Raw genomic sequence first — 19,530 nt, 5'->3', positions numbered from 1 at the left:
CACCTCTTAGCTTGATCTTTTACAGCAAATGGAAACAGTAATAATTTATAGACATCCTGATCCACTTCTTTATCACGTACTGTGTCAGCAATTTGTAAGAACTGTGCCAGAAACTCAGTAGGTTCTTCCTGTGGAAGACCGGAATACTGACAATTTTGCTGCACCATGATAATGAGCTGAGGATTTAGCTCAAAATTGCTTACTTTGATGGGATGTATACAGATGCTACTCCCATATGCAGTTGTAATGGGGTTGGCATATGACCCCAGAGTCCTTCTGGACTGTTCACTTCCACTTATGTCCATGATGGAGAAAAGGGAATTGATATGAATTTTTTTTTAAATTTTTTTTATTTAAAAGTAACCGAAAAAAATAAAACAAAATAAATAGAAGATAAAATAAAATTTTTGAAAATTAGAAGAAAATAAAAGCAAATTGAAAACTAAATTAATTAATTGATTAAAAAGATTTTGGAAATTAGCAATTAAAAAGATATGATTGAAAATTATTTTGAAAAAGATATGATTGAGAAGATATGATTGAAGAAATTAAAAAGATTTAATTTTTTTGAAAAAGATTTGAAAAGATCAATTTTTGAAATTAGAATTTTGACTTGATTAAAAAGAAAAGATATGATTTTGAAAATCTTTGACTACTTTAATGCTAAATTTCGAAAATTATGAGTAAAATAAGGAAAAGATATTTTTTTATTTTTAAATTTTAATGAGGAAAGAGAAAAACAACAAAACGACACTAAACTTAGAAACTTTAGATCAAAACAAAGAGAACAAACGAGAAAACTTTGAATGTCAAGATGAACACCAAGAACACTTTGAAGATCAAGATGAACACCAAGAACAAATTTTTGAAAAATTTTTAAGTAAATAAAAGCACAAAAGCACACCAAACTTAAAATTTTTAGAAAATCAAACACAAATTTTCGAAAAATTAAAGGAAAACACAAAGAAGACACCAAACTTAGAATTTTTAAAGTTCAAGAAACAACTAAGAGTATGCAAATTCGAAAAATTGAAAGAAAGTAAAAGCATGCAATTGACACCAAACTTAAAATATGAAACTAAACTCAAATAAAAGACTCTAAACCAACAAAAATAAAATATTCCTAATCTAAGCAACAAGATAAACCGTCAGTTGTCCAAACTCGAACAATCCCCGGCAACGGTGCCAAAAACTTCGTGCACGAAATCACAATCATACTTTTGCAATTCCGCACAACTAACCAGCAAGTGCACTGGGTCGTCCAAGTAATACCTTACGTGAGTAAGGGTCGATCCCACGGAGATTGTCGGCTTGAAGCAAGCTATGGTTATCTTGTAACTCTTAGTCAGGATATCAATAATTCTCAGATTTAATTGTAAAAAGTAAAAGAACATGAAATAAATACTTGTTTTGCAGTAATGGAGAACAGGTTGAGGTTTTGGAGATGCTCCGTCCCCTGAATCTCTGCTTTTCTACTATCTTCTTCTTCACACACGCAAGGCCCCTTCCATGGCAAGCTTTATGTTGGGCATCACCGTTGTCAATGGCTACTTCCCATCCTCTCAGTGAAAATGTTCCAAATGCGCTGTCACCGCACGGCTAATCATCTGTCGGTTCTTGATCATGTTGGAATAGGATCCATTGATCCTTTTGCGTCTATCACATGCCCAACAATTGCGAGTTTGAAGCTCGTCATAGTCATCCCTTTCCAGATCCTACTCGGAATACCACAGACAAGGTTTAGACTTTCCAGATCTCAAGAATGACCGCCAATAATTCTAGCCTATACCACGAAGGTTTCAATCTTAGATTAGAAACCCAAGAGATACACATTCAAGCTTGATTGCATGTAGAACGGAAGTGGTTGTCAGGCACGCGTTCATAGGTGAGAATGATGATGAGTGTCACGGATCATCACATTCATCAGGTTGAAGTGTGAATGAATATCTTAGAATAGAAGCAAGCATGATAGAATGGAAAACAGTAGTAATTGCATTAATTCATCGAAACACAGCAGAGCTCCTCACCCCCAACAATGGGGTTCAGAGACTCATGCCATAGAAGATACAATATGAAACATGTAAAGTGTCATGAGGTACAAGATGAATTACTAAAAGTAGTTTTTATAGTAAACTAGTGACCTAGGGTTACAGAAAATGAGGAAGCTAGGGTGTTTAGTGTAAAAAATCCACTTCCGGGGCCCACTTGGTGTGTGCTTGGGCTGAGTATTAAAGCTTTCATGTGTAGAGACTTTTCTTGGAGTTAAACGCCAGCTTTTGTGCCAGTTTGGGTGTTTAACTCCAGCTTTTATGCCAGTTCTGGCGTTAAACGCCAGAATTCTTAAGCTGACTTGGAACACCGGTTTGGGCCATCAAATTTTGGGCAAAGTACGGACTATTATATATTGCTGGAAAGCCTAAGATGTCTACTTTCCAACGCAATTGAGAGCGCTCCAATTGGACTTCTGTAGCTCTAGAAAATCCACTTCGAGTGCAGGGAGGTCAGAATCCAACAGCATCTGCAGTCCTTTTTCAGCCTCTGAATCAGATTTTTGCTCAGGTCCCTCAATTTCAGCCAGAAAATACCTGAAATCAAAGAAAAACACACAAACTCATAGTAAAGTCCAGAAAAGTAAATTTTAAATAAAAACTAATAAAAATATAATAAAAACTAACTAAAATATACTAAAAATATACTAAAAACAGTGCCAAAAAGCGTATAAATTATCCGCTCATCAGTAACAATTATCAATCACGATGAGTTTGACAACTCAAGAGTTACCAATTAATCAACCAAGCCAAAAGGGAAAAATCTAAATTATTTAGATAAATAAAGGGAAGCAATCATAATTCTGAAATACCTCAAATTGCATTAATAAAAGAAATTCAATCCAAACATAAAGAGTTCATAAACTAAATTGAGAAAATAAATAGAGAGAATATTAAACCTAGAAATTGAGAAGAAGATGAATCCTAAATCCTAAGAGAAATCCTAATCCTAAATCCTAAGAGAGAGGAGAGAACCTCTCTCTCTAAAAACTACATCTAAAATCTAAAAATTATGAATTATGAATGTTGTATGATAAGTTGTATGGATGCATTCCCCCACTTTATAGCCTCTAATTTGTGTGTTCTGGGCTGAAGACTGGGTCAAAAACAGCCCAGAAATCTCCCCTAGCGATTTCTGATACGTACAGGTCGCGGGAAAGTGACGCGGAAGCGTCGTCCACGTGTTCGCGTGGATTGGGTTTTCGCCAGGTCACGCGTCCGCGTGATCCACGCGTTCGCGTCGCCTGGCTTCGGAGAAGCTATAGAAAATTATATATTGTTGCAAAGTCCCGGACGTTAGCTTTCTAACGCAATTGGAACCATCTCATTTGGACGTCTTTAGCTCAAGTTATGATCAATTAAGTACCAAGAGGTCAGGCTGGACAGCTTTATCTGTTCCTTCAGTTTCTCGTATTCCTTCCACTTTTGCATGCTTCCTTTCCATCCTCTAAGCCATTCCTGCCCTGTAATCCCTGTAATCACTTAACACACATATCAAGGTATCGAATGGTAATAAGAGAGGATTAATATTAGCAAATATAAGGCCAAAGAAGCATGTTTCCAATCATAGCACAAAATCAGGAAGGAGAATGTAAAACATGTATTTTGTATGAACAAGTGTATGAAAGATTGATAAAATCCACTCAATTGAGCACAAGATAAACCATAAAATAATGGTTTATCAACCTCCCCACACTTAAACAATAGCATGTCCTCATGCTAAGCTTAAGAGAACTAAAAGAGTGAAGGGGAATGGTAGAATGTATGAAATGCAACCTATGAATGAAACTAAATGCAGAATGCTTTTTTTTTCTACTTGGTTAAAAGTAAACAAATCCTTCAAGAACAAATATGAACTGGATTTCACTAATTTAAATCATAAAATAAAGTACAAGTAAACTTGCAGAAGAAAATAGCTCATGAAAGCCGGGAACAAAGAATCGAGCATCGAACCCTCACTGGAAGTGTATACACTCCAATCACTCAAGTGTTTAAGGTTCGATTCTCTCAATTCTCTACTAATCTTGCTTTCTAAGGCTTGCTCTTCTTTTACCAATCAACACAAATTTGATGCACAGATACACATATCAAGGGGTCTTTTAAGGGTTGTAATGGGGTTAGGGTCAAGGTAGGATTGTATTTGGTTAAGTGGACTAAAATCTGAATCCTTAATTAACTTAAACTTTCCACCTAACTTTAGATAATCCATGTAATCATAATACCACATCTAGCTATCCATTAACCATGTTTTCCATATATTCATACATTCTAATTTCAAGTACAGTACATATGCATTGCTTTCATCATTTACTTTGGGGCATTTTGTCCCCCTTTTATTATTTGCTCTTTTTCTTTTCTTTTTCTCTTTTTCTCATTTTTTTATATATACATATATTTTTTTATTTTGTTTTTCTCAATGCATAGGATTAAATGATTGAATGCATGAACATGTTCTAAACATTTCTTTCATATTTTCAGAAAATTCTAACATACTCAATTCTCAAACCAAATGTTTCCAAACCCACTTTTTCCCACACTTAAATCATAAGCACTTTCACTAGTCTAAGCTAACCAAGGATTCAAATTAAGGATATTATTGTTTTCCACTTAGAGTTAATGATGTGCTAAAGTAAAGAATAAAAGGGGTAAAATAGGCTCAAAATTAGTTTGCAAGGGATTATGAAAGGTAAGGCCATATGGGTATGTAAGCTTAGTGAAACAAGGGCCTCAATCACATAAGTGCATGCATACATCAAACAATAGAAATATAGAATCAAGCAAGACAAAGATCACAATTTTAGAGAGAAAAATACACACAAAAAAATAAAATATTAGTTGATAAAATGCAACCAATTCAAATAAGCTCAAAAATCTCACAGGTTTTGTGTGTTCGAGCTCTAAACCATGTTCCAGTATAATATTTCTTCAAACAAGTTCAATAAAAAATTGAATTTAAATTAGTGAAATACTCTAAAAAGTTTCTTGAAAAAGAAAATATTACTTCAACCAAGTGGTAAAATATGCACAAAATCAAACAAATATGCAATCAAATATGCAATCAAATATGCAAATGCAATAATGAACAAACAAAGAAAATAAAACATTGGTGTTTGGATAGGAAGGTACTAACCCACGGAGATCGGTATCGACCTCTCCACACTTAAAGATTGCACCGTCCTCGGTGCATGCTGAGATGTGCAAGTGGAAGGGTTTCTCCAACTGATGCTTTTCTCTAAAGATTGTGTAGATGGACTTGTTTGTCTCCCCATTAAGAAGCTTTTCCTCTCTCTTTTTTGGTGGCCATCCTGAAAGAAGAGGAGAAGAAGAAAAGTAACCCAGGAATAAAGAGAAGAAAATACATAAATTATGGGTGGGTGAATGCCAAATAATGAGGGTCTCAATTACATGGTAGCTACAACATGCAAGTGAGAAAACAATAGAAGCAAATGGCATATCAATAGTGCAAAAATTTGCAACAATGGGGAAGAGAGTGGGTAAGGAAAGATAATATAAATTTATGTCAATGCAAAAGTAATACAGATATAAAAGATTGGCGTTAATTTAAATAATATTACCCAATCAGAATAAAATAAGTCACTAAGCATCCAAAATAATTCAAGAGAAGATGCAACAGTTGAATAAAAATTTTTTTTAACACTAATGGAAAAATAATAAATTTAGAAAAGAAAATAAAAATATGCACAAAATTAAAAAGATGAAGAAGAAGAAAGTAAGAAAGGATAAGAAAAATTAGGATTGGGGAAGAAAAGATAAGATATTTTGGCTGATTTAGATAAGCTGTGCGCTGCATGTGACGCGGACGCATGAGTACACGGTCGCGTGGTGTGCGATAAGTGCAGGTGACGCGGACGTGTGGGTCACGCGATCGCATGGCCTGATTTGTGCGATTGGCGCGAGTGCAGCCTCGCGTTCGCGCAACTCTCTGTTTCAAACTCATTTTGCCAAAATCTAAGGTGACGCGGTCGCGTGGGTGACGCGATCGCGTGAATGACCATATTTTGAAAATGACGCGGACGAGTGGGGCACACGGTCGCATGATAGGGCTTGTGCTTCTGGCATGAATCCAGCCCAGCTCCATCATAACTCTCTACCATACACCTCGTTACGTCGATTTTATAGAGCCACGCGTTCGCGTGGGTGATGCGGACGCGTGGGGAGGCTATTTTCAAAATGACAAGGACGCGTCAGCGACGCGGTCGTGTGGGCATATTTGTGCCTAAGGCACGCCTCTAGCCACGCTTTCGCATGACTTTCTGTTCAACTTCCTTTTCTTCACATTGCACTGGTGACGCGGACGCGTCAGCAATGCTACCGCGTCGCGTGCGTGCTTTTTTTTTAATGAAAATATGCAGAATGCTAATGCTGATGCAGGCACTATGAATGAACACTAAGAAGAATAAAATAAAATAGAACTAAAAATAAAACAAAATAAAATAAAACTAAGAACAAAAAGGAAAGAATATACCATGGTGGGTTGTCTCCCACCTAGCACTTTTAGTTAAAGTCCTTAAGTTGGACATTTGGGGAGTCCTTTGTTATGGTGGCTTGTGTTTGAACTCATCCAGGAATCTCCACCAATGTTTGTAATTCCAATGTCCTCCGGGATCCCAAACTAGGCGTAGAAAGCCTTCAAGCAAGTTAAAGCAAGTGACAAGGCCCCAAGAGTGTTGATTTCTAGACTGGATTCCGGGGTCCCAGACTTTGCTTTTACACCCGTCTTCTTGTTGATCATCATGATTCCATCCGGGTAGCAAGCAATCGAAATTCTCACTGAGACATCCAAACAGCTTCCTAGACCCATTCAATTGAGAATTGTACCAACCTTTGTACTTCAATTTGGAGCATGCAACCATATTGAACCTTGCATGACAATTCCTACCACTGACCATCTTCCTCTTATGCTTAATGCCACAAAGAGCTCTAAGCTGACCATCTGTTTCAAGTAAAGCATATTCAAGTGAGCTAATTAAGCTTAGAGATGAAAGATTTACCCACTTGAATGAAGGAATGGATGGTGATGGCTTCGGGGAAGAGGTCTCCAACAACTTGGGCAAGGTGATTTCCAGCTCCATTCCCTTGGGCTCTTCTTTGACAACTTCCACCTTCTTGCAAGCTTCTTCAATATCAACCTCTTTCTTTTGGTAGCTTTCTTCTAATTTAATCTCTTCTTCATTGTTCACCAAGGGCATGGGAGGTTGTGCTTTTTCTTCTTTAATATCCATGTCAAGTCCAATGGGAGAGGATTCAATTGTAAATAAAAATTCATCAATGATTGAATCTATCTCTTGATCATCCCCTTCAAAGTCTTCAACCATGATATGCCTTGGAGGTTGTACACCCTCCTCAACAACAAATTCAAACTCCTTAGAAGGGGGCTCTATGACTGGGCTTTCCCATGGAGGTTCAGCATCTCCTAAGTCTTCAACCAATTCTTCTTCTTCGATAATTACAGCTTCCTCCACTTGTTCCAGTACAAAGTCATGCTCCTTACTGTCCAGTGGGGTTTCTAGCTTTTCCTTCATGCTGTGTTCTTCAGTAGATTCTCCACATGAAGTCATCGGGATTCCTTGAGTGTCTGAACGTCGGGAAGGTAATCGATTGATCGCTTGATTCAATTGGTGAAGGGTTGCATGAAATTTTTTCACTGTTTCCTTGAGACGTTCCTTTGATTCTTGTTGCGCTCAGCTATCATAAGTATGATCATAGTGCTCTTGGATTGATGGATATAGAGATGGTGCATATTGAGGTGGTGGTTCGTGGGAGTAATTGGGGTGGAATTGGGGTGGTTCTATATATGGTTCATAAGGTGGTTGGTATGGTGGATATGGGTTAGAGTCATATGGGGGTGTTTGGTGGTAAGGGGCTTGTGAGTATGGTGGTCCAGAGTTGTGTTGAGGAGATGGTTCATAAGCATATGGCGGGACTTGTTGGTAACTACAAGAGGGTCCACCATAGTCATCATTTTGGTATGCATCACAGAATGGTTGTTGGTTATAGTGCATTGGAGGGGGTTATTGCCAAGAGGGTTGATCAAATCCTTTTGGCTCCTCCCATCTTTGATTCTTCCAACCTTGATGCCTATTTTCATTATAGTTTCCATTCCTTACAACAACAATGGAACCAAACTTAAAGCGATGGGGGTGAGAACTCATAATAGCAAATAAAAATAAAAAAACAAAAATAAAACAAATTTAAATTAAAAGGTTATTGAAATTTAAATTTTGAATTTGAAAATTAAATTTTGAATTTTGAATTTTAAATTTTGAATTTTGAATTTTGAATTTTGAAATTTGAAATTTGAAATTTGAATTTTTTAATTTTGAATTTCGAAAAAGCCAACAATATAAGATAAAGATTTGAAAAAGAATTAAATTTTGAAAAAAAAAATTTAAATTTAAATTTTGAAATTTGAAATTTGAAATTTAAATATTGAAATTTGAAGTTTGATTTTGAAATAAGATAAGATAATATTTTGAAAAAGATATGATTTTTGAAAACGATTTGAATTTTGAAATTTAAAACTAAGATAAGATAAGATAAAAATTTTAAAATAAAAATCTGAATTTTTTTTTAATTTTCAAAAAAATCAATTAAAATAAAGAGAAAAGATATTTTTGAATTTAATGAGGGAAGAGAAAAACAATAAAATGACACCAAACTTAAAATTTTTAGATCAAAACGAAGAAAACAACTAAGAACAACTTGAAGGTCAAGATGAACACCAAGAACAACTTGAAGATCAAGATGAACACCAAGAACAAATTTTTGAAAAATTTTTAATAAGTAAATAAAAACCAATAACCTCTTAATTTACGAAAAAAGCAAAAATAAAAACAAAAATAAAAACAAATAAACAAGTAAAAAGCAAATATTTACAATAATCAATAATAAGGCACACGTTTGCAATTCCCTGGCAACGGCGCCATTTTTGACGATCAGGTTTCCTATCGGTAAAGAAATTCACAAATATAATCGCGTTGGTAGTATAGTTTCTAAACCAACAGATAATCCTTTCGTACAAAAGTTTTGGTTGTCACTTAAGCAAACCCAATAAAATTTATAACCGAAGTATTTAAACCTCGGGTCGTCTTCTCAAGGAATTGCAGGGAAGTATGATTTATTATTGATTATGGAAAACAGTATTTTTGGGATTTTGAAAAAGGTTTGAATGAGAAAAATAGATTGCAGGAATTAATAAATCAATAGCTAATAAAACTCTTGGCACGGTACGAAAATTAGAAGTCCTATCCTAGTTATCCTTATCAATGGTGATGAGAATTATATTTTGCTCCCACTAAGTCAGCCTCTAACTATGAAGGTAAGTCAAGTGGATAAATCAATTTAACACCTAAAGTCCTAGTCAACTCCTAAGGAAAGACTAGAGTTATAGGAATTTAAATCAATCAGCAAAGGTAACAATTATCAATCACGATGAGTTTGACAACTCAAGAGTTACCAATTAATCAACCAAAGCCAAAAGGGAAAAATCTAAATTATTTAGATAAATAAAGGAAAGCAATCATAATTCTGAAATACCTCAAATTGCATTAATAAAAGAAATTCAATCCAAACATAAAGAGTTCATAAACTAAATTGAGAAAATAAATAAAGAGAATATTAAACCTGGAAATTGAGAAGAAGATGAAATCCTAAATGATAAGAGAAATCCTAATCCTAAATCCTAAGAGAGAGGAGAGAATCTCTCTCTCTCTCTAAAAACTACATCTAAAACCTAAAAATTATGAATTATGAATGTTGTATGATAAGTTGTATGGATGCATTCCCCCACTTTATAGCCTCTAATCTGTGTGTTCCGGGCCAAAAATTGGGTCAAAACAGCCCAAAAATCACCCCCAGCAATTTCTGGTACGTACAGATCGCAGGAAAGTGACGCGGAAGCGTCGTCCACGCGTTCGCGCAGATTGGGTTTTCGCCAGGTCACGCGTCCGCGTGAGCTACGCGTTCGTGTTGCCTGGCTTCGGTGCAGCTATGGCAAATTATATATCGTTGCGAATCTCCGGATGTTAACTTTCCAACGCAACTGAAACCATCTCATTTGGACCTCTTTAGCTCAAGTTATGATCAATTAAGTACCAAGAGGTCAGGCTGGACAGCTTTAGCAGTTCCTTCAGTTTCTCGTATTCCTTCCACTTTTGCATGTTTCCTTTCCATCCTCTAAGCCATTCCTGCCCTGTAATCCCTGTAATCACTTAACGCACATATCAAGGTATCGAATGGTAATAAGAGAGGATTAATATTAGCAAATATAAGGCCAAAGAAGCATGTTTTCAATCATAGCACAAAATCAGGAAGGAGAATGTAAAACATGTATTTTGTATGAACAAGTGTATGAAAGATTGATAAAATTCACTCAATTGAGAACAAGATAAACCATAAAATAGTGGTTTATCACTTACTCATCGGCTTCAATTATATAGGTAGAAACGGTGACGCAAAAGTCAAACGGATTTGTGACTCTAACCCTTAGAGAAAAACACACATGTTATGTTTGAGTTGTTAAGTTTTATTTGCACATGATAAATGAATTGACAATTTGTAGCAACCTGTACATATGGTTATTGAATATCCTTGATAAACCGTGTGGGTTTTTATATCTCTCATGATTTGTTCGTGATCAAGGTGATGACGATTGTGGTAACCCATAGTATCACAATACACACAAAATAACCCGTGCATGAATTGAAAATTGCGATAAAAATTAGACAAAACTGTTAAACATTGTTTTTCTTATAGATGACAAGCAAATAATGTTTTCCTTTACAAACAACATAGCCATGTAATCTAATTTGTGTTGTCAACGTTCCAATAACTAGTTACAAGATGTCAAAAAATATTTACTTCCAAATTTGATGTCTATTTCATTGTTATTTAAATTTTCCTGAAATAAAGTACTCATGCATGGTTGAGAACCTATTGAAAAAACCATATGGGCTTAATAACCATAGAATAATATTTATCTTTGCCCTTGTTAGTTCTTAGTGGGCCAACATACGAACCCAAAAAAATCACAAACCAAGAAGAGCAAGTTTATTCTCTGTTAACTTGTCTCAGACCCCAAGAGTGTAATAGCGAAAATAACTTGGGGGTGAGTTACACATATCATATGAGTACAAATAAGAACTTTACCACCTTGTTAGTTAGCAATATGCAATAATATGACATGCAGGAACTCCCGCAGTTTCCTTGTACATCCAAAAGGATACTGCTTTCAGAAGAGACTCAAAGTATAGACTTCAAAAATTACATCATCAAAACAAGCAGATAGGTAAATTTCACGCTATTGCAATGAAACAGTTACGGGGATGTGCATGTTTATCATGTTCCGATTCAGCACCCTAGTAGCAAAAAAAGTAACTTCCCAGAAGGTACCAACGCAAAAGATGTACCACTCGGAACCTTTCCAACCAAACATGCCTGTAATCTAGACAGTTTTTCCTTGCCAATGTCAAAATGCTTTGGAGACAGCGTCTTCTGCCAGGTCGTTGTAAGACTTCATTACCAAAAGCGACCATTCTCACCCTTTTCTGCATGGATCAGGCTCACCTATATTAACTTTTATCATGGGCTATGCCCATTAACAACATCCAAGGTTGAACTGGGATCTGAATGGGTGGATCCTTTTTTAAACATAGCTGCCTTACTTCCCTAAACATGTAAATATCCTTTTTTGGGCCATGACCCACGAAAACACAAAACCCTTAACCATCAGATTTCTTCCCATTTTGGGCCACCGATGGAGTAGGCCCAGACATGTGTACAAAGGCTCGTTAATTATTTTGGAAAAATGAGCCCACCATAAACAAAAAATAGGTTCCACCAACTCGATTTCAAAAAACAATGTCATATTACAACATTTGAAACCCCAAATGTCACCCCCCACTACGGACAGGGCTTTCGTGTATGGCAACATAGCACCAACGATGGTGATTTCTAACTTCACTATGTTTATGAATGGCATGGAGTAGGAAAAACAACTTCAAAGCTTACTGCATCGCTATTTAGTTAACCCAACTGGACAAGTGTTTTAACGACCTACGTGAGTTGTGCGTGCCTCTCGTTAACTTTCTGCCTATCCAATATTACGATTACAGTAGGCGACCATGAAAGCCTGACACAGGCACATGGTAAGCAAGTGCACGTAAACATGCACGACACAACAGAATGACCAGGGCAGTGGAAACACATGATGGATCAAGACAAAAAGGTAGCATAAAAAGGTGCAAGCAATGTCATGCGAAATTTACTCACATGGGACCAAATGACACGTGACTTTTGCGGGATGAGTTTCTGCCACAGTACGCTGCACGTGTCGAGCCTCAGTCAGCCGTCACGAGGGCAGGACACTCCACCGTCTGGCCCGTTTTGTCTCCTTGCTGCAGTAGATTCCTGCGTGGGAATAAACAATCGCTTTCAGGAAGAACTTCACATGGGGCTTCAGGGTTTCCTCCACCTCACTACTTATTATAAGTAGAGTAGATACCAAGTAGTACTGAGGCATTCTTGTTACAATCCTCATGCGTGGCCATCTTTGCTGAAGGGAACCAGCACACTTTTACCGAATTACCCTGACTATTTCGCTCGAATGGCAAGACGAATACCTCTATTACTAATCCTATACATGCAAGTATAACAACAAAAGGGTTTGTGTGTACATTATGGTCTTTTACCATTGTGCTTTTTCCGAGAAATGACTAAGACTGAAGCCTGTTATGTCAATCCGGATGTCGCATCTTGTTGAGTTTAGTGGCACAGGTTATGAGTTGGCATGAACATAACATTTCCAGCGTGGATAACTTAAACGACGTTGCATCTTAGGGGATCGCCCAAGTCAATATGCTTTTTGCCTCACCAAGCATGGTTCTATATATCCAGGGTTATGCAAACCAGCGAAGACCGGTTGCTTAAATGACTAAACTTAATATATTTTCGTTATTAAAAAATATAAAAAATATAACTGCCTCGACTAAAAATAAACTAGTTGTGTAATTATTTAAAGAGTAACTGACGAGAGGGCAGAAGTTGTCTAATTAAGAAATCAATATAGAGAATGCGTTGAGAGTATAGTTCTTAACCAGCTAAGATCCGCCTTGTCAATTTAGAAAAGTTATCACGAAATTTAGAAATAAAAATACTGGGAGTATGTGTCCCAGGTCGTCTCCCAACGAGTTGCAAGAAAGGGTGCTGATTTATTAATTAGGAATTTTCTGAGAGAGTTTGAGTTTGGTTGATAAGCAATTAAATAATTATAAATTAAAGCAATAAAACTAAGAATGATTATTAATATTCTAATAAAAAGCCTTGACTGGGGGAATGATTAATTAGAAGTTCTATCTTTGTTGGGATCTCTTAAGTGTAGTATCAAAAAGGTTGTTGTTTTCACTTAGTTAACCCTTACTAAATAAAGGAAAGTCAAGTGATTGAGTTAATCCTTATTCGCAAATCCTAGTCATCTCCCTTGGGAAGGTCTAGCGTTAGTAAATACAGAACTAGCCAACAACTTCCAATTTAACCAACACTTAAGCCTTCCAACTCAAGTGTCTCCTCTTAATCAACCCCCATGTCAAGTATGGAGTCTACTCCATTGACATGAATATAATGCTCATAAAAATATAAGAAGAAGACATGATAAATTAAATAAAATTAATTAAAAGTAAAAGTAATCCTTTGCATTAACAATTCATGAATATAATCCAATTACTACTTTAAGCAAGAATTAAGAATATGTTATAAATAAATAAAAGAGTAAGTAAATAAACAAACTAGAATAATATTTTCAACGGAGGTAATGACTCCTTCAATATCCGAAAGCAAAAGTAATGAATGTAAAGTGAACCTAGAGAAAAAGTAGTTTCTCTCTAGATTCAGATCTAAAACTAAAAGTAATCCTAATGTATCTAAAACTGTATGTCTTATTATGTCTAAGATGTGTGTTGAGTCTCTGCATGTTTCTTGGTTTTATTCTATGTTTCTGGGCCGAAAACTGTGTCAAAATGTGACCCAAAATTACCCCCAGCATTTTCTATTAATTCTGTAGATCGCGCAGGTCATGCGTACGTGTCAGTCACGCGTTCGTGTCATTCAGGGATTTTTCTTGTCACGCGTACACGTCGTCCATGCGTTCGCGTCATTCATGCAGACTCCAATCCGCGCGTACGCGTCAGGCACGCGCACGTGTCATTGCGATTTTCTCTATTCCGCGCGCTCGCGTGAGCCTTGCACGTGCCTCAGTGTTTGCTGATCATCTCCTTAGTTTCTTGTGTTTCTTTTATTTTTTGCAAGCTTCCTCTCCATTCTCTAAGCCATTCCTGCCCTATGAAGCCTGAAACACTTAACACACAGATCACGGCATCGAATGGTGTAAAGGAGAATTAAAATATATAATTTAAAGATCTCTAGGGAGCAAGTTTTCAACCATAAAACAATATTAGGAAGGAATTATAAAATCATGCAATTAGTATGAATAAGTGGGTGAAGACTTGATGAAACCATTCAATTAAACATAAGATAAACCATAAAATAGTAGTTTATCAACCTCTCCACACTTAAACATTAGCATGTCCTCATGCTTAGCTTAAGGAGATAAAAATAAATGAGTAGGGAAAAGTAAGACTCATGCAATGCAATGTAACCTATGTATATGAATGCAACTATATGATTCTGTCTACTTGGTTAAAATAAATAAGTCCTTCAAGACAAAAGTAACTCAAACTCCACTAATTCAAACTATACAGTAAAAACAAGTAAACTTGTAAGAAGACAGGTCATGAAAGTAGGGAACATAGAATTAAGCATTGAACCCTCACTGGTGGTGTATATGCACTCTAGTCTCTCTAGTGTATAGGGTAATCACTCTATTCTTCTCTAATCATGCTTTCTAAACCTTGTTCTTCACCTAACCAATCAACAAATATTTAATGTACCAATGCAAATATCATGAGGTCTTTTCAAGGTTGTAATGGGGCCAAGGTAAAGATGAGGGTATATATATGGTTAAGTGAGCTATAAATTGAATCCTTGATTATCCTAAGCTATCACCTAACATGCATACTCTTATTTTCTTCTTAAAGTGTCCTTAACTAACCCAAAATTCTCCCACTTTTGTTTTACATACTCATTGAAAACCCATTATTTTATGATTTATATTGTGTTTAATTGTGTGGTTTTATCAAGTCTTTACCCACTTATTCATATGATTTGCATGTATTTACAATTCCTGCCCAAAATTGTTCCATGGTTGAAAACTTACTTCCTAGAGATCTTTTAATTATGTATTTTTATTCTCCTTTATACCATTCGATGCTGTGATCCGTGTGTTGAGTGTTTCAGGCTTTATAGGGCAGGAATAGCTAGAGAATAGAGAGGAAGCTTGCAAAAATGGAAGGAACACAAGAAACCAAGGAGATGACCAGCGAACACTGACGCGAGCGCATGGCTCACGCGAGTGCGCGAAATGAAGAAATCACAGCGACGCGAATGCATGCCTGACGCAAACGCGTGGATTGAAGTCTGCACGTCTGACACGAACGCATCGACGACGCGAACGCGTGACAAGAAAAATTGCTGAATGATGCGAACGCGTGGACGACGCGTACGCGTGACCTGCGCGATCTGCAGAAATAACAGAATACGCTGGGGGCGATTTTGGGCCGCATTTTAACCCAGTTTTCGGCCCAGAAACAGACTAAACCTAGGGAACATGCAGAGACTCAACAAGCATCCACACTCATTCAGATTCATCACATTAGGATTACTTCAGTTTTAGATCTGAATTTAGATTAGTGTTACATTGATAGTTTATGCTTTTGTTTTGGATTGTGGATGTTGAAGAGCCATTACCTCCGTGAAGACACTACTTTAGTTTGTTTCATTATTCCTTTACTCTTTTCAGTTGATCATTGACTCTATTTAAATAAGTATGTTACATTTTGAGTTTATTAATATAGAGAGTTACTTTTATTTTTAATTAATTTTAAGTCTCTATTTTATTTTGTTTAATTATGTCTTCTTATATTTTTATGAGTATTAATTCCATGTCAATGGAGTAGATTTTCTACTTGACATGGAGTTGATTAAGAGGAGACACTTGAGTTAGAATGCTCAAGTGCCTAGTTAAATTGGACGTTGTTGGCTAATTCTGTACCTACTAACGCTAGACCTTCCCAAGGGAGAGGACTAGGATTTGCGGGTAAGAGTTAGCTCAATCACTTGACTTTCCTTTATTTAGTAAGGGTTAACTAAGCGAAAACAACAACCTCTTTACACTACACTTGAGAAATTCCAACAAGGATAGAACTTTCAATTAATCATCCCCCCAGTCAAGGCCTTTTTATTTAGAATATCAATAATTATTCTTAGTTTATTTTTTATTGCTCTGATTTATAATTAATCAATTGTTCATTATTATCCAAAACATCTGATTAATAAAATAGCCCTCTTTCCTGCAACTCGTTGGGAGATGACCTGAGACTCATACTCCCAGTATTTTTATTTCTAAAATTTGTGACACCTTTTTTAAATTGGTGAGGCAGATCTTGGCTGGTTAAGAGCTATACGTGCAACGCTATTCTCTTATTTAAAATCTCTTAATTGATCAACTTCTGCCACACATCAATTTTTGGCGCCGTTGCCGGAGAGTTGCAATAGTGTGCTAAATTATTAATTAGTGTATATATTTTATTTTTAATTGCATATTTTATTTTTATTTCTGTTACCATGAGCTACATGTCTTTCTCATTGAATGACGTGTTCACTGCCTGATCCGAGTTTAGTCCCATTTGATCCTGAAATTGAAAGAACTCTTTCACATATTAGACAAACTCGACGTCGGTTAGCCTCTGAGGGTGGTGAAGTGATCGTTATCGATTCACCAGTCTCATCTGAGGGCGAATCTGAACCACCATCTGAGAGCGAAACAAGCTCATTTACTAATGATTCAGTTGATTCACATGCAGATAACATGGCAGCACCTAGGAGAATTACCCTCCAGGAAGCTGGAGCCCCAGATTTTACACTACAGCCGTATCAAGTGCATCACCCGATCGTGGCTGCAGATTTTGAACTAAAGACCACACTGATCAACTTGATGCCCTAGTTTCATGGCTTACCTGCTCAAGAGCCTATCAAACACCTTAGGGATTTCCAGACAGCCTGTTCTACTGTTAGGCGTCATGGTGCAGATGAAACTTCTATTTTGTTGACCGCCTTCCCGTTCTCTCTTGAGGAAAAGGCAAGGGAGTGGTACTACACTCAGCCTGAAGCGACCGTTACTAACTGGGATATACTTAGAAGAGAATTTTTGGAAAAATACTTTCCATCTGAAGTTATTGATAGATTGAGGAAAGAGATTTCAATGATTATTCAAGGCGAATTCGAGACTCTCTACGAATATTGGGAGCGCTTCAACAATCTCCTGGACGCATGCCCCCATCACATGATTGATAGACTAGTATTGATCAGCTACTTCACTCAAGGCATGAACCCCAGGATAAGACTACACTGGAAGGTGCCAGTAATGGTTCTTTGAAAAAGTATAAAACCGCAGATGAAGCATGGAAACTGATCAACGACTTAGCTGAGTCCACTAGGAATCACAGACAGAGGCGCAACCATCCCAAAGCTGTTACAGAGATTTCCTCTAGCAAAGAGACTACTGCTCTGACCCAGAGTATATGTGAAATGACCAACCTACTGAAACAGATGCAGTTAAATCAACAACAGGCACAACAACCACAACAAAGCCAACAGTTAGTTCCACAAAGAGTATGCGGGATTTGTGCTGATTATAGTCATTATACTGATGAATGTCCGCAGCTCCAACAGGAAGACAACACTGTGACAGTCACTCACAAATTTTATGACCACCCGAATCAAGGATACAATCAACAAGGTGGCAACTACAACCATGGATGGCAGGAAAACTCCAACTAAGGTTGGAGAGATAATTCTAACCATAGCTGAAGGGATAACTATAACAGAGGAGGCAGAGACAACAATGGAAACCAGAGGTGGAATAACAACACCAACAACAGATAGTAGAATCAGAGTCAACCTTATAGAGCACCTCACCTAAGACAATCACAAGGAACCCAGCACAATCAACAACAAGTCCCTCAGATCACTTATTCTAATTCCTCATCAAATGACGAGATGCTTCGTTCTCTTGCACAAGGACAACAAGACATGCAGGCTCAGCTGAACTCTAGTCTGAATGGCTTGACTGCCACTTTACAAGCTTTCGTCTCCCGAATGGATTCCTCACTTAATTCCACACATCAACCTTCAATCTTCAGTGGAATTCCTTCTCAACCACTACCCAATCCCAAGGGTGGCATCAATGCCATCACTCTAAGGTCTGAAACCACACTGCAGGAAAGGAACCATGAGGAGCCAAGCCCACCAGTACACGTGCCAGCAAAGGATGTGGTGGAAGTGGAAGATGCTGAAGAGGAAGAGGACATACAAAACATAGTTAAAGAAGAAGCAGTTCCACCACAGAATGAAACACCAAAGGATGCAGAAGCTGTACAAGGAGCCATTCCTATCCCATTTCCACAACTTGCAAGGAAGCCCAGAAAGCAGATGGAACTTGACCCCAAAATGGTAGAAATATTCAAAAAGGTCGAGGTAACTGTTCCCCTTTTTTATGTTATTCAGCAGGTACCTAAATACGCAAACTTTCTAAAGGATTTGTGCATACATAAAGATAAGATTAATGAATTAGAAACCATTCCTTTAGGTAGTTCTATATCTGCTTTAATGGGAGGTATACCTGAAAAATGTAGTGATCCAAGTCCATGCATGGTTAACTGTACCATTGGAGGTGTAAATTTTTCCGAATGCATGTGTGATTTAGGAGCGTGTGTTAGTATAATGCCTTTGTCCATATATGATACTTTGAGGCTCCCTCCTTTAAAAAGGTCGGCAGCTCATTTTGTGTTAGCAGATAAAAGCATTATTGCAGTAGTTGGAATTGCTGAAGATGTATTAGTGAGCATTAAGGGGCTCACATTTTCCATTGATTTCTACATCCTGGAAATGCCCCCTAATGACTCAGGAAGACCATCATCAATCCTGCTTGGAAGACCATTCCTGAAGACTTCAAAGTTCAAGCTGGTTGCATTCTCAGGAACTTACTCCTTTGAGATAGATGGCAGAGCAGTAACATTCAGTTTGAATGAAGCTATGAAGCATCCTCCGGAAGACCATTCTATCTTCCAGTGCGACATTATTGATGAAACTGTAGCTGAAGTTCACCAGGATGAAATGGAAGAGAAGTACATGGAACAAGGTCCAAGTGTGGGGACACTTTCTGAAAACAATGAGAACACTTTACCATTATCACCAGCCCCGGATGATCCAGAGCCCAGCTATGAGCAGAAATTAGAATTAAAGCCCCTTCCCCCACACCTCAAGTATGCTTACCTTGAGGACAAGCAGAAGT

Source organism: Arachis ipaensis, chromosome B09 (genome assembly GCF_000816755.2).
Source record: "Arachis ipaensis cultivar K30076 chromosome B09, Araip1.1, whole genome shotgun sequence".
Taxonomy (NCBI): Eukaryota; Viridiplantae; Streptophyta; class Magnoliopsida; order Fabales; family Fabaceae; genus Arachis; species Arachis ipaensis.
The sequence above is the reverse complement of the archived record's forward strand: the minus strand, read 5'-3'. Positions refer to the sequence as shown.